At 36.8% G+C, this 12,711-nt stretch overlaps 1 protein-coding gene across 9 annotated transcripts in view; it reads right to left on the bottom strand.

The window, feature by feature from the left end:
- The window catches only part of LOC123704962 (potassium channel subfamily T member 2), a 128,533-nt gene that overhangs the window by 15,668 nt on the left and 100,154 nt on the right, over positions 1-12,711 (bottom strand). The window lies entirely within an intron of this gene.

The following is a 12,711-nucleotide window of genomic DNA, read 5'->3' as shown; positions in this document are numbered from 1 at the left end:
TATATTTTCGATTAGCAAAAACAATCCAAGTAAAATATGAATATTTTGACGTTAAATTGACACTGGGTACCAACCCACATGTATGGAGAAGCTATATTTTAGTTTCGTAAAAACGATCCATTCTTCTTGGATCATATTGTAAAACGCTCAGTCTAAAAAACTAACACAAAACTAAAATGTTTAAAAAAATCCAAAGCACGTGGATCCTTTTAGATATTTAATTTTTATGATATTATGATGCAATAGATAAATCACTAAAAAGATTCAGAAAGCATGGATCTCTTTTGTTAAACTGAATTTTGTAGAAATGTATACTGGTTTAATAACAAAAACAATTCAGAACATTTGGATAGACTGAATATTATGTATTTAAAGCTTGAGGCGTTAGGCATGCATTAAGTTCACACTCCAAGTATCTTGATCGGGTCACACATCTTTGCCTTTTTTATACCGATTTTTCTAAAATAGAAGCACTTTGAAAATACCTGAAAAAATTTACGAAGCTGACGAATATGTCGAAGTAACAAAAATGTGATCATCGTGATCTTTATTACCTTCATTCAAGAATTGCCTATAGAAGACTGTAAGGTTTGTTGGGGATATAAATTATTAAGACTGAAATCGATTGAAATCGATTGTATGCGCACCTCCATCGACTAAACAGTTTAGTCATGTTGAATTCAAGAGGAGAATACAGCTCGACACATCAGTTTAGTCGATGCAAAAGTTGTATGTATGGGCGGGCTCGAAAGGTAAATCTTCGGAGGTATCTTATAATGATTTTCAATGACTATGGCCAAATGTTAAAGAAAAGCCCAATTAGACGATTTGGAGTCAATCTTTGACTATTTATCTAAATACTGCCTGGATTTCTATAAATCAATCCAAGGGGGCAATCCAAGACTTCATGACGATGTAGATATGGCGATGAACCGGACTTCGCACACGAAGAAGAATAGTAAATCGGATAGAATTAATGTTTTATATAAATAATGAAAAAAAAAATTGAAAGTTAGTTGTTTTATTTATGAAATTAAAAAAAAATAAGGATCTTAGTAGCAATTAGCTACTTTGAATCGTTTTTGCGAAATGAAAATTCACTTATCATAATTGAAAATAGGTTTTATCAAAAAGGATCCTAACACACATTTAGCTGAATATTTCAAGAAATAAAACTAAATTCAATAAAATTTGTTTGTAAGAATAAAATATACATTGACACACACACTTTTCCTTAAGAAGCAATTAACACAAGCAAGTCTTTATATGAACAAATACAGGTTAAACTTCAAACTTCAATAACTCAAAAGTAACATTTTGTGGGTTGGATCCTTTTTGGTTATCTACGGCCAATTACAACTAAATTGATCAAATCGATTAAATACAAGGATCAGCATACAACCAATAGAGGGCGTTGTTATAGAATAAAATAATTTAAAAAAATGTCGGATTCTGAAACTATGAGTGTATTATTGAACTCTTTGCGCTTGCAAATACAGCAAGATATAATTAATATTAGTCTGAAACAAGCCGAGGACAATATAACCAAAACAATCAATGCAAACTTAGACACCAAGCTTGAAAACTTAGTTCAAAATATAGATAAAATACAGAATAAACAAGAGGAGCATGAAAGGATGATAGAGAATATTGATAGAAAATTAAGACAAAATAATCTCATATTTTTTGGAATATCTGAAGAAGAAAAAAGCTATTCTGAACTGGAAGACTTAGTGCTACAAATTATAAATTTCAAGTTGGAACTGGACTGCGAAAAGCGTGATTTTCAGTTTGTTGGGACTTGGGAGAATCGGGAGAAAGAGCACAAGGGCGCGGCCCATCAGATTAACACTCACTACCTATGGAAAAAAAACTAGCAATTCTACAACGCTGATCAGCTCTGAACGGATCAGGATCTTACATAAAAGAGGATTTTTCGCGTAAAGTTTTGGAAGCTCGAAAGGAATTAATACCACAATTAAAAGAACAAAGAGAGAAGGGTAATAAAGCCATTTTAAAACACGACCGATTAATCATAAAATAAAGCTCGAACTCTAACCAGAAAAGAGCACTTTCTACGAGCCCTCCAGAACTTTCAAAATCTAACTCTATACTTACAGGGACGGTCGACCACAACCAAACAAAGAAGAAATCAAAATTTGCCCTTTCACTGAACGTCGTTCTTAACAAAAATAAAACTTCTACAAAAATCAGATCGACACCATGTCATCCTACATAAAACGGACCCCATAATCAAGAAAAAGCCCGGGCCAAAACCAAAGCACCCTAGAATAGCAAATAATGCCGATCTCAACCGCGAATACCATCGAGCGACAAAACAATAATAACAACATAAACCAACTAATTCTAAATAAAGATAAGACTCTCCCAACCCGGCCGGTCCCCGTGGGAGACGTAGACCAAAACCCTCCAGACAATAATTCAACTCATTGTAACCATACTCTAAACTCTAATATATTATACATCGGTACCTACAACATACGAACTTTATCAACCCATCACCGATTAATAGAGCTCTTAGACGCTCTAAAGAATACTAAGTACGATATAATTGGTTTATCCGAAGTGAGACGTGTTGGTAATTCAATACAAGAATATGAAAATAACATATTTCATTTTATTGGTGAGACTTCTGGTTTATACGGGGTTGGCTTCCTTGTAAAGAAGCATCTTAAAAACAATATAGAAAGTTTTATAGGCCTATCAGAAAGAGTAACTCTTCTAAACATAAACTTTATCGACTTACAAATAAGTATAATTCAAGCCTACGCACCAACCGCCACAGCTGATGACTCCGAACTAGCAGTATTCTACGGCACTCTAGACAAGGCTCTAACCCTTTGTAAAAAGAACATTATACTCATGGGCGACTTTAATGCTAAGATAGGCCAGCCTAGGCCTGACGAAAACCTAATTATGAGGAAATATGGCTATGGAGAAAGAAATATCAGAGGTGAAAGGCTCATTGAATACGCATACGAAAACAAACTTCATATACTAAACACATTTTTTTAATAAAAAAGACAGCCAGCGATGGACATGGCGCTCTCCTGACGGAAATACCAAGAATGAGTAGACTTCATATTGTCTAATATGCCAAACCGTGTACAAAATATAGAAATAATTAATGTCTCTTTCCCATCAGACCACAGATTTTTAAGAGCATCATTCACCGTACAAAAACCTAAACCTATCAGAAGGAACTACACCAATGCGCTTAAACAGCCGCTTACAACAGAAATTGAAATAAAAGAATACTTAAAATCATTAGAATCGTTTCAAACCGAATTAATCAATACTGGAAATAACTTCACTGTCCAAAACTACTACAACAAAATTATATATGCCATACAAACAAGCTTAAAAAACGCTGCCAAATATCGAACTAACTTCAATAAAAAACACATTATTTCGGAACGTACTAGAAAACTACTCGATCGAAGACGCGAACTACAAAAAATTAAACCAAAAACGAGATCCATCAAAAACGAGATAAAAGCACTGTACAAGTTAGTTAGCAAATATATACGTAGGGATTACATAACACATCGCGGCTCTGTTATTGAAAAGTACCTGAATACTACGGGAAGCCTCAAAAAGGCCTTGAAACAACTAAGTAACCACAAATCGTGGATAGAGAGCCTACAAACGAATTCATCTAACCCAATTAATGCTTCTTTTTCATACAACCGAAATGACATTTTAGACATAGCAACTTCATTCTACAATAACTTAAACGACTCAGCCAAACCTCATAATATAACTACCATTCATACGAACCCTCCGTGCAACTCTCGAGATATAGAGCCTATAACCGAGTCCGAAATAAAATTTTTTTTTTTTTTTTTTTTTTTTTTTTTTTTTTTTTTTGATGTCACATCTGCAATCAGTCAGAAAAACTATAAGCAGGTCGGTTGAAATGTGTGGACGATTGGGCGAAGCTAAGGCCAGTGCCTTAGTTCGTCTTAATTAGGGAGCACGTCAGCTCTCTTCAGTCTTTGTATAGCTTTAGGCTGTAGGAGTATGTGTGATAGTGGGTTTGGATGGAATGTCAAACGATCTTTGTATTTAGTTGTAAAGCGATTTGCTTCTTCTGTAATTGTAGGCATTTCCAGATATTCATGGATTTCTGTATTGCGGGCGTACCATGGAGCAGCAGATATCACTCTGAGAATGTTATTCTGTGTTCTTTGTAGGCAGTTTATATTTGATTTGCTGGCTGATGACCACAACTGGATTCCATAAGTCCAAATCGGTTTAATTACAGAGCAGTAGACTCTTAGTTTATTGCTCAGGGATAGACTTGATTGCCTCCCAAGAAGCCAAAGTAAGTTTCTGAATCTGAAATTCACTTCATTTCGCTTATTTTTAATATGTTCTTTCCATGTCATCCTTCTGTCCAGATAGAAACCCAGGTATTTGACACAGGTTGATTGTGGTAGGGTGTTGTTACCTAATTTGGGTGCTGGGCAGTTTTCACGTCGTAAAGTGAACGTAATGTGGTGAGATTTTGGGACGCTAGCTTTTATACGCCACTTGTTTAACCACTCCTTAGTGTGGTCAAGTTGAACTTGCAGCAAATTACTTGCCTCCACTGGATTGGTGTTGCACGCCAGAAACGCTGCATCATCAGCATACGTCGCTATTGTAACATTTGGTAGCTGAGGAAGATCGCAGGTAAATATATTATATAAAGTAGGACCAAGAACCGAGCCTTGGGGTACTCCGGCATGGCAGCTGTGTAAAGCAGATCTTGCGTCTCCTTGTTTCACGCGAAACATTCTCTCTCTAAGGTATGAGGCCAGTAAGGTATAGAAAGAATGTGGAAGATGTTTTTTAATCTTGTACAGTAATCCTTTATGCCATACACGATCAAATGCTTGTTGGATGTCTAGAAAAACAGCCGAACAGTATTCTTTTTTCTCCAGACAGTGTCTCACAGTGTGGTAGACTCTGTGTACTTGTTCTATAGTAGAGTGTCGCGTACGAAAGCCAAACTGGTGATCAGGAATGACTTGGTCAGAATCGATGAATGAACGTAGCCGGGTAAGAGTAATCCTTTCCCACAATTTACTCAGAATCGGAGTTAGGCTAATAGGACGGTGAGATGAGGCGTCGTTGACTGGCTTTCCTGATTTGTGTATCATAACTACTTCAGATATTTTCCAGATGGTAGGTACATAAGATGTTCTGAAGATTGCATTAAAAAGGGAAGTTAAAAACACGATGCACTTTCTAGGAAGCTCTTTGATAACCTTTGGAGTAATCAGGTCGAACCCAGGAGCCTTTTTTGGGTCTAGTTCGGCTATCTCTTTCAATAATTCCCGTGGAGAAGTAGGTCTTATTGGTAAAGAAAGTTGCAGATCTTGATTTAAAAAACTATCTATTTCAGGGTCTTCAGGGGTTTCCGCTTCATTCGGCTTGAACACTTCAGCAAGATAACGGGCAAATGTCTCTGCCTTTTCTGCTTCTGTACGAGCCCACGTGTTCCCGTTCCGAATTGGTGGAGAACACTGTTGGGGTTGTGGTAATATTTTGGTGGCCTTCCAAAGGGAATGTATTCCAAGAGCACTAGGAGACATTTTTTCTAATCTTTGTTTGACGGAATCGTTTGTAGTTACACTAAGAAGATTTTTAAGATCTTTAATTGCTTTATTGAAGCGCTTTTTATCCTCGCTGTTTCGAGAAAGCTGCCAAACTCGTCGAAGGCGACGCTTTTCTCTTATTTTATCGCGTAATTCGAGTGGAATCAAAATATCCGTATGTGACTCTTTCAGAGTAGGAGTGCTTATCCACGCTGCCACTTGAATCAGGTTGGTTATATAAAGTGATGCATACTCCACGTCTTCAGCAGTTTTAAGCGGGAGCTTAAGATTAACATTGTCTTCAAGGTGTTTACGGATAAACCGTACAACAATCTAATTCCATATTAGAAGATTTAATTGCCAAACAAAGTGAGAAAATGGATCTCTTAATTCAACAAATAGGTTCTCTTGTAGGACTTATAACCACACTCATTTCAAAATTTTCAAAATGACCTGCTTACGTATTGCCACGTGGAATATCAATGGACTTGCTCCTAATGCTAATGAACTTGAGACTATCATGAGAACTAACAAGCTCGACGTCTGTCTTATATCAGAATCCCACACTACGTCAAGATCGCGTATTTGCATTCGGGGATACTGTGTTTATTTCACTTCGCACCCTGACGGTGGAGCTCATGCTGGGACTGCAATAGTAATTAGAGATAACATAAAGCATTGTCTTCTCGGTCCGTGTGAAACCACCTACCTACAAGCTACAACCATACAGATAAATGATAAAACTGGACCACTTATCCTCTCAGCGATATACTGTCCACCCCGTCATATCATTAAAGAGAATTTGTTTACTGAATTCTTCAAAGGATTAGGAGCACGTTTCATAGCTGGCGGTGACTGGAACGCAAAGCACTCATACTGGGGATCGAGACTGGTAACTCCCAGAGGCAGGGAATTAAAAAATAGTGTTGAAGCCAACCATTTACTTACTATGTCTACAGGAGAACCTACATATTGGCCCACAGACACAAATAAAACACCCGATCTTCTAGACTTCTTCATAACAAAAGGTATATGTCAACAGAATACCTATACCGAGTCAAGCCTAGATGGATCTTCCGATCACACACCAGTGGTGTTGACTGTGGGTTCAACTGCCTTAATCCGAGACACCCAGAGCTCGTATTTAACTAATGGAAAAACAGACTGGAACTGCTTCCGAAATAAAATGCGCAATAAAAAGGCTTTAAAATAGATAAATGCCCAGGTGCTGATGGAATTTCAAATGAAGCTATAAAAAACGCCGACGATCTGCTAGCAAAACCTTTGACACAACTTTTTAATTTAATAATTAATTCATCCATAACCCCCCAGCAATGGTCAGAATGTAGAATAATTCTTTTATATAAAAAAGGAGACCCTACTCTAATAAACAATTATCGACCAATCAGTCTACTACCAACCCTTTTCAAGCTTTTCTCATCGATAGTGGAAAAACGAGTCAGCAAAACATTAGACAGTTTTCAGCCAATAGAACAAGCGGGGTTCCGCAGAAGCTTCTCAACTACAGACCACATCCACTCTGTCGAACAACTCATTGAAAAGCACCAGGAGTTCCAGGCGCCACTGTATCTAGCTTTTATCGACTACCAAAAAGCGTTCGATACTATAACGCATGACGCAATTTGGGAAACTCTACAGGCACAAAATGTGGAAATTAAGTACATAAATACATTAAAGTATCTATATAAAAACAGCTTTGGCCAGATAATGCTTGAAAAACCAGGACCTATCTTTCCAATTAAAAGGGGCGTTAGGCAAGGCGATCCACTGTCTCCACGATTATTTACAGCTGTACTGGAAGCGATCATAAGCAAACTTAAATGGGAAAAAATGGGAGTCAAGATACAACAAAATTACATTAGTCATCTAAGGTTTGCAGATGATATTGTAATAATTGCTAACAACGCTAAGGACTTGGACAAAATGTTATCAGAGCTCTACGTGTCTAGCAACAGAGTTGGCCTCGACATCAACATGAGCAAAACAAAAATCATGACAAACCACTGCATCGTTCCCATCAAGCTAGCCAGTACACCCATAGAATATGTTGAATCATTCATATACCTTGGAAAACAAATATCATTCGACAAAACAAACAATGAACGGGAAATAGAGAGAAGGGTAAACAGCTCATGGAAAAGATACTGGAGTTTCAAGGAAATCCTAAAAAGCAACCTTCCCTTGAAACTCAAGAAGAAGGTTATGGATTCTTGTTTGCTACCTCTACTCACATATGGATGTTAAACATAGAAATTCATCCGACGAGTCAAAAACAAATTAACAACATGTCAGCGTAGTATGGAAAGGAGCATTCTTAAAATACGCAAATGTCAAAAAATTCGTCACACCGTCACACCACTATAAGAGACAAAACTAAATTTAAGGATGCCCTTTCATACGCACTTAAGCTAAAATGGAGTTGGGCTGGCCACATAGCCAGAATGAAGGACGACCGTTGGACTATACGCCTAACATCTTGGCCTGGTCCGAAAGGCAAAAGAAAACACGGCAGACCCCTATATCGCTGGGCGGACGACATAACAAAAATAACTGGCGAAAAGTGGATGGCACAAGCGCAAAATAGAGACCACTGGAACAGTCTGGAGGAGGCCTTCACCCTTGCATAAAGGGGTTCTCTTATGTTACCATTTTATTAGATATTGTTATAAATTAATTCCCAACTGGCAACCCGAACCGAGTGGGTGTTTATAAAAATGAGTTGAACAGCGGATTTGACACACTTTCCGTTCGGCTCTCGGACGTAACGGTCGTTATTGTTGTGCTTAGTTGTGTTAATAATTATTTTGAGTCGATTATTATTTGATTGTTGAAAGTAGACATATAAAGTCATTTTGTAAGGAATAAGACCTTTCTAGGTTGAATTTAAAATCGTTAAGATCAGAATTGGGATTGCCACGCGTTTTAGACCGTTTGCCATCTAAATTTAGTGCTTATTAGTTGTTGTTCAGTTCAGTTGTTCAGTGTTGAAAGAACATTATCTCAACCGTAGCGTAATAACGTCCGTTGCGTCCAGTGAGCGGGTGTCATTAAGTACCTTGGGGTTATTGATTAGTCATGGTCAGGTTAGGCCGAGTCGGGGAAGCAAAGTTGTTAAGAAAATAACTAGTTGCTATGATGATAACAGGTCTTATGGGACAGTTCTCAACATGCTACGTGTTGAAGGAGGCAACAAGGGTTCCCAGTGGTTCGATGTGCTGTGCGCTGGCAATGGCACGTGCGCTGCACATCCACTGCACCGCTGCAGTTGCTGACAACGGGCTTCCGGGCTGCTTGCAACCAATCTACGGCGCCGGGATGCCTGCGCGAACGAGAATCGACGGTAGCCACTCACCGCTGCTGTCGAAGACTTTGTGTTTGTGGTGCTATTGTTTATAGACCACTTAGAGAACATACGAGGGTATGGGTCTCTCCGTTTTGAAAGCTTGTGGTGCTATTGTTTATAGACCACTTAGAGAACATACGAGGGTATGGGTCTCTCCGTTTTGAAAGCTTGTGGTGCTATTGTTTATAGACCACTGAGAACATACGAAGGTATGGGTCTCTCTGTTTTGAAAGATTGTGGTGCTATTGTTTATAGACCACTAGAGAACATACGAAGGTATGGGTCTCTCTGTTTTGAAAGTTTGTGGTGCTATTGTTTATAGACCACTAGAGGACATACATAGGTATGGGTCTCTGTTTTGAAAGTTTGTGGTGCTATTGTTTATAGACCACTAGAGAACGTACAAAAGGTATGGGTCTCTCTGTTTTAAATTTTTGTGGTGCTAATGTGTTTAGGCCACTTAGAGAACATGCAAAATGTATGGGTCTCTGTTTTTTTACAGGTTGTCGCTTATGAGAGCACTTGGCCACTGCCGTTACGACGGTGTATTACATTTTGAGTTTTATCTATATTCGTGTTAAGTCTGAAGGTATCTAATTCTGTAATAAGTATTTGCTTTTTAATACACCTTGTTTATGGCCGCTTGAGTGCACGCTTGCGTCCATGGCACTGGTAATGGTAAAATAGAGATGAACGTCATTTTTCGTTCCCCTGCATAAGATATACGCTTCAGGCTATAACGCGAAACTAGGTTGATCGCTAACAATTTTCCTTTGTTTCTGAGACAGCGCTAAGACGATGATGATGATGATGACGATGATGGATGGATCTGATGCTAGTGGTGGAAGTCATGCTGCGGTCGAGGACGCCGCACTGTCAGGAACGGCCGTGTTATAAATTAATTCCCAACTGGCAACCCGAACCGAGTGGGTGTTTATAAAAATGAGTTGAACAGCGGATTTGACACACTTTCCGTTCGGCTCTCGGACGTAACGGTCGTTATTGTTGTGCTTAGTTGTGTTAATAATTATTTTGAGTCGATTATTATTTGATTGTTGAAAGTAGACATATAAAGTCATTTTGTAAGGAATAAGACCTTTCTAGGTTGAATTTAAAATCGTTAAGAATATAATATATTACAATCACTAAATCTATTAATGTATAACTCTTTTTATATTAATAATTATAAGTCCAACTATAGTGTAGTATATTAAAATAAGTTAATGTTACCTTATTGTTTAGCATGTAAGATTATATTGTGAAAAGAGAAATAAAGGCTTTTTTATTTTTATTTTTATTTTATTTTTGTAATATTATGTCGCAGGCATGAGGCAAACAAAAAGGTGTACCTATTATTTCGCCGTTTACAAACGCTCGGCATTATGTAAAATGACGAGAATACGTAATCAGAAATTTTTACAGGTTTGGTTATAAGGGGTTGGGTTAGGTTAGGTTCGTGTTTTTTTTAACTATACAGAAATATAATCTCTGCGAAGCGGGGCTCCGTCGGGTTGCAACCGTCTTTTTGTGGACGTTTGGAAAAAGTAAATCGTCAGAATTTTACAAAATGCCGAGCATTAATTGTAAACGGTAAAATAATAAAATTTGCCAGCGACATATATACCAGTTGAAACTTTAAAGGCAAATATATGCTGTCACATTACATTTTCATACATAATCTCAAGCATGAATGCTTCACTTGTTTGAACAGCGACCCTTTCGGGACACAAAGCTGGTCTCACCGCCGCCGGCCGCCATCTCCCGCCCTTTCGACATCGGGATACGAATAGCTTGTTATGTTTATTGTTTACTTATTGTTTTGTATTTGTACTTAGAATTATAACGAAATATATCAAAATACACATATTTTTTGTGGATTTTGGAACATTGTCCCATGATTCAGGTAACCTTACGTAGAAGATATCTACTGCAATTCTACACGTCTGACTGAGGTAGTCACTTGTAAATAACAATGAAGACTCATAACTTGATATTCATTCAATGTCTGAGAACTATGAATCGTTGAATATGCCAATGAAAAGCGACTGTCATTGAAAACCAACGCGCGATACTGACGTGGTAGGTACTGTAAAATGCCTAAGAGAAAGCAACACATTCTGTATTATTAGCAGAACTTGTATTACAAGTTCTATTTGTATGCTCAGAGTAGAGGCACAGACTATAGAGAAAATATAAACTAATCATATCACATGTCAATTCCAAGTTAAAATTGATTTAAAACGTTAGCAGCAGAGTGCACACATATTAACCTATAAACCGTTTGATACGAGTGTAATAAAATACAAAGTTAATAACGTTTGAAATCAGTTGTAAAGCCTTAATATCTTTAATTCCGTGTGATGGCAGTGCACGTAGATACGATACGATTGAACAATTTAATTAAAAGCCAAATGGACAAACAACGATCCGATGGTTGACGGTTGACCTCGGGTTAGACTAGCCTAGTGTATCTGTATTATGATTCTACGTTTTAGCGTGACTTGAAATTATTTTGTTCAGTACTGAAGGGATAACGTGAATGTATGTAGTTAGTGGTATTTATGTGTTTTACATCATGTATCCAAAATTGTAATGAATAAAGATAATATTTGATATTTATTTTTGTTTTTGACTAAGTATTATACAAAAAATATATTAAATAAAAATAGGTGTAGGAAAAATAAGTAAGAAAAATGGTTAGAAATTTTGAAGAAATTAATCTGTTCGCAATTGTTTTGCCGTTGTTTAAAGCAACGGTGGTTTTTTGTGACCAATTCTAATAAACATTTCAAAAGTACCTACCTATTAATATTTATGTTGTATTTGAAATGTAAATCGAACTCACATATTTTCTTCCACCTTGTAGATATTGAAGTTATCTACCATCAATAATGATTTATAGACGCAATAAAATACCAATACAAAATATAAAAGGTTTCAAGGAAGAAGCGTTGTTTAAATAATGAAACTAAACTTTTATTATGTTTTGAGATGTTTTCGTAATAACCATTTATTTGACTCGCTCTTAAATATATTGCTTAAGTTATAGTGATAGCAGTAAATATAGTAATAAACTTTGGATTAGGGTAATATATTAGTGGATGGTATGATTCACATTTAACAATTAAAAAAAATAGTTTTCCTTTATTTAGGTAGATTAATCCTATAACCGAAACACGATTATCATGTGTTCACAAATAATATTATCTACGATTCTTAACCATGAAAAAGTAAATTTACTTTAATAATCTGCAAACTGCCATTGCGAATCGCTAAAGTGCAATCGCAAACCCAACCTTAACCGCAAGATTAAACGAAAAGCATTGTCTTCGATCTATTTCCATCACTTTACTTTATACAATTTATTTTGTTCGAATTCATTTTCAATTTAACCATCTGTTTTATTACATAACGCGTTTTGGCAGCTTTTTACAACGAAACATAAAAAAGCAACAGACGTGGTCACACGAGTACTGTGTTAGAATTTCTACGTAGCTCTACATAGCTGTAGCTGCGTCAAAAATATTTATAGATAGATATATGCATTCAACCTTTTATTAATCACTAAGTTTAATAGATAATTCTAGACCATGCAATGTTATATTCACGACCTCGCTTTCTCACGTTCTGCGAAACGTCACTTAAGTTAATTCATGAATAATCGCGTTTCATGTTCATTCCAACCTTTAATTCCTAAACAATTGTATTAAAAACTGTATTCCACGTCCCCGTGATACACGA

Source organism: Colias croceus, chromosome Z (assembly GCF_905220415.1).
Source record: "Colias croceus chromosome Z, ilColCroc2.1".
Lineage (NCBI taxonomy): Eukaryota > Metazoa > Arthropoda > Insecta > Lepidoptera > Pieridae > Colias > Colias croceus.
This window is presented reverse-complemented; position numbering and strand designations above follow the sequence as displayed.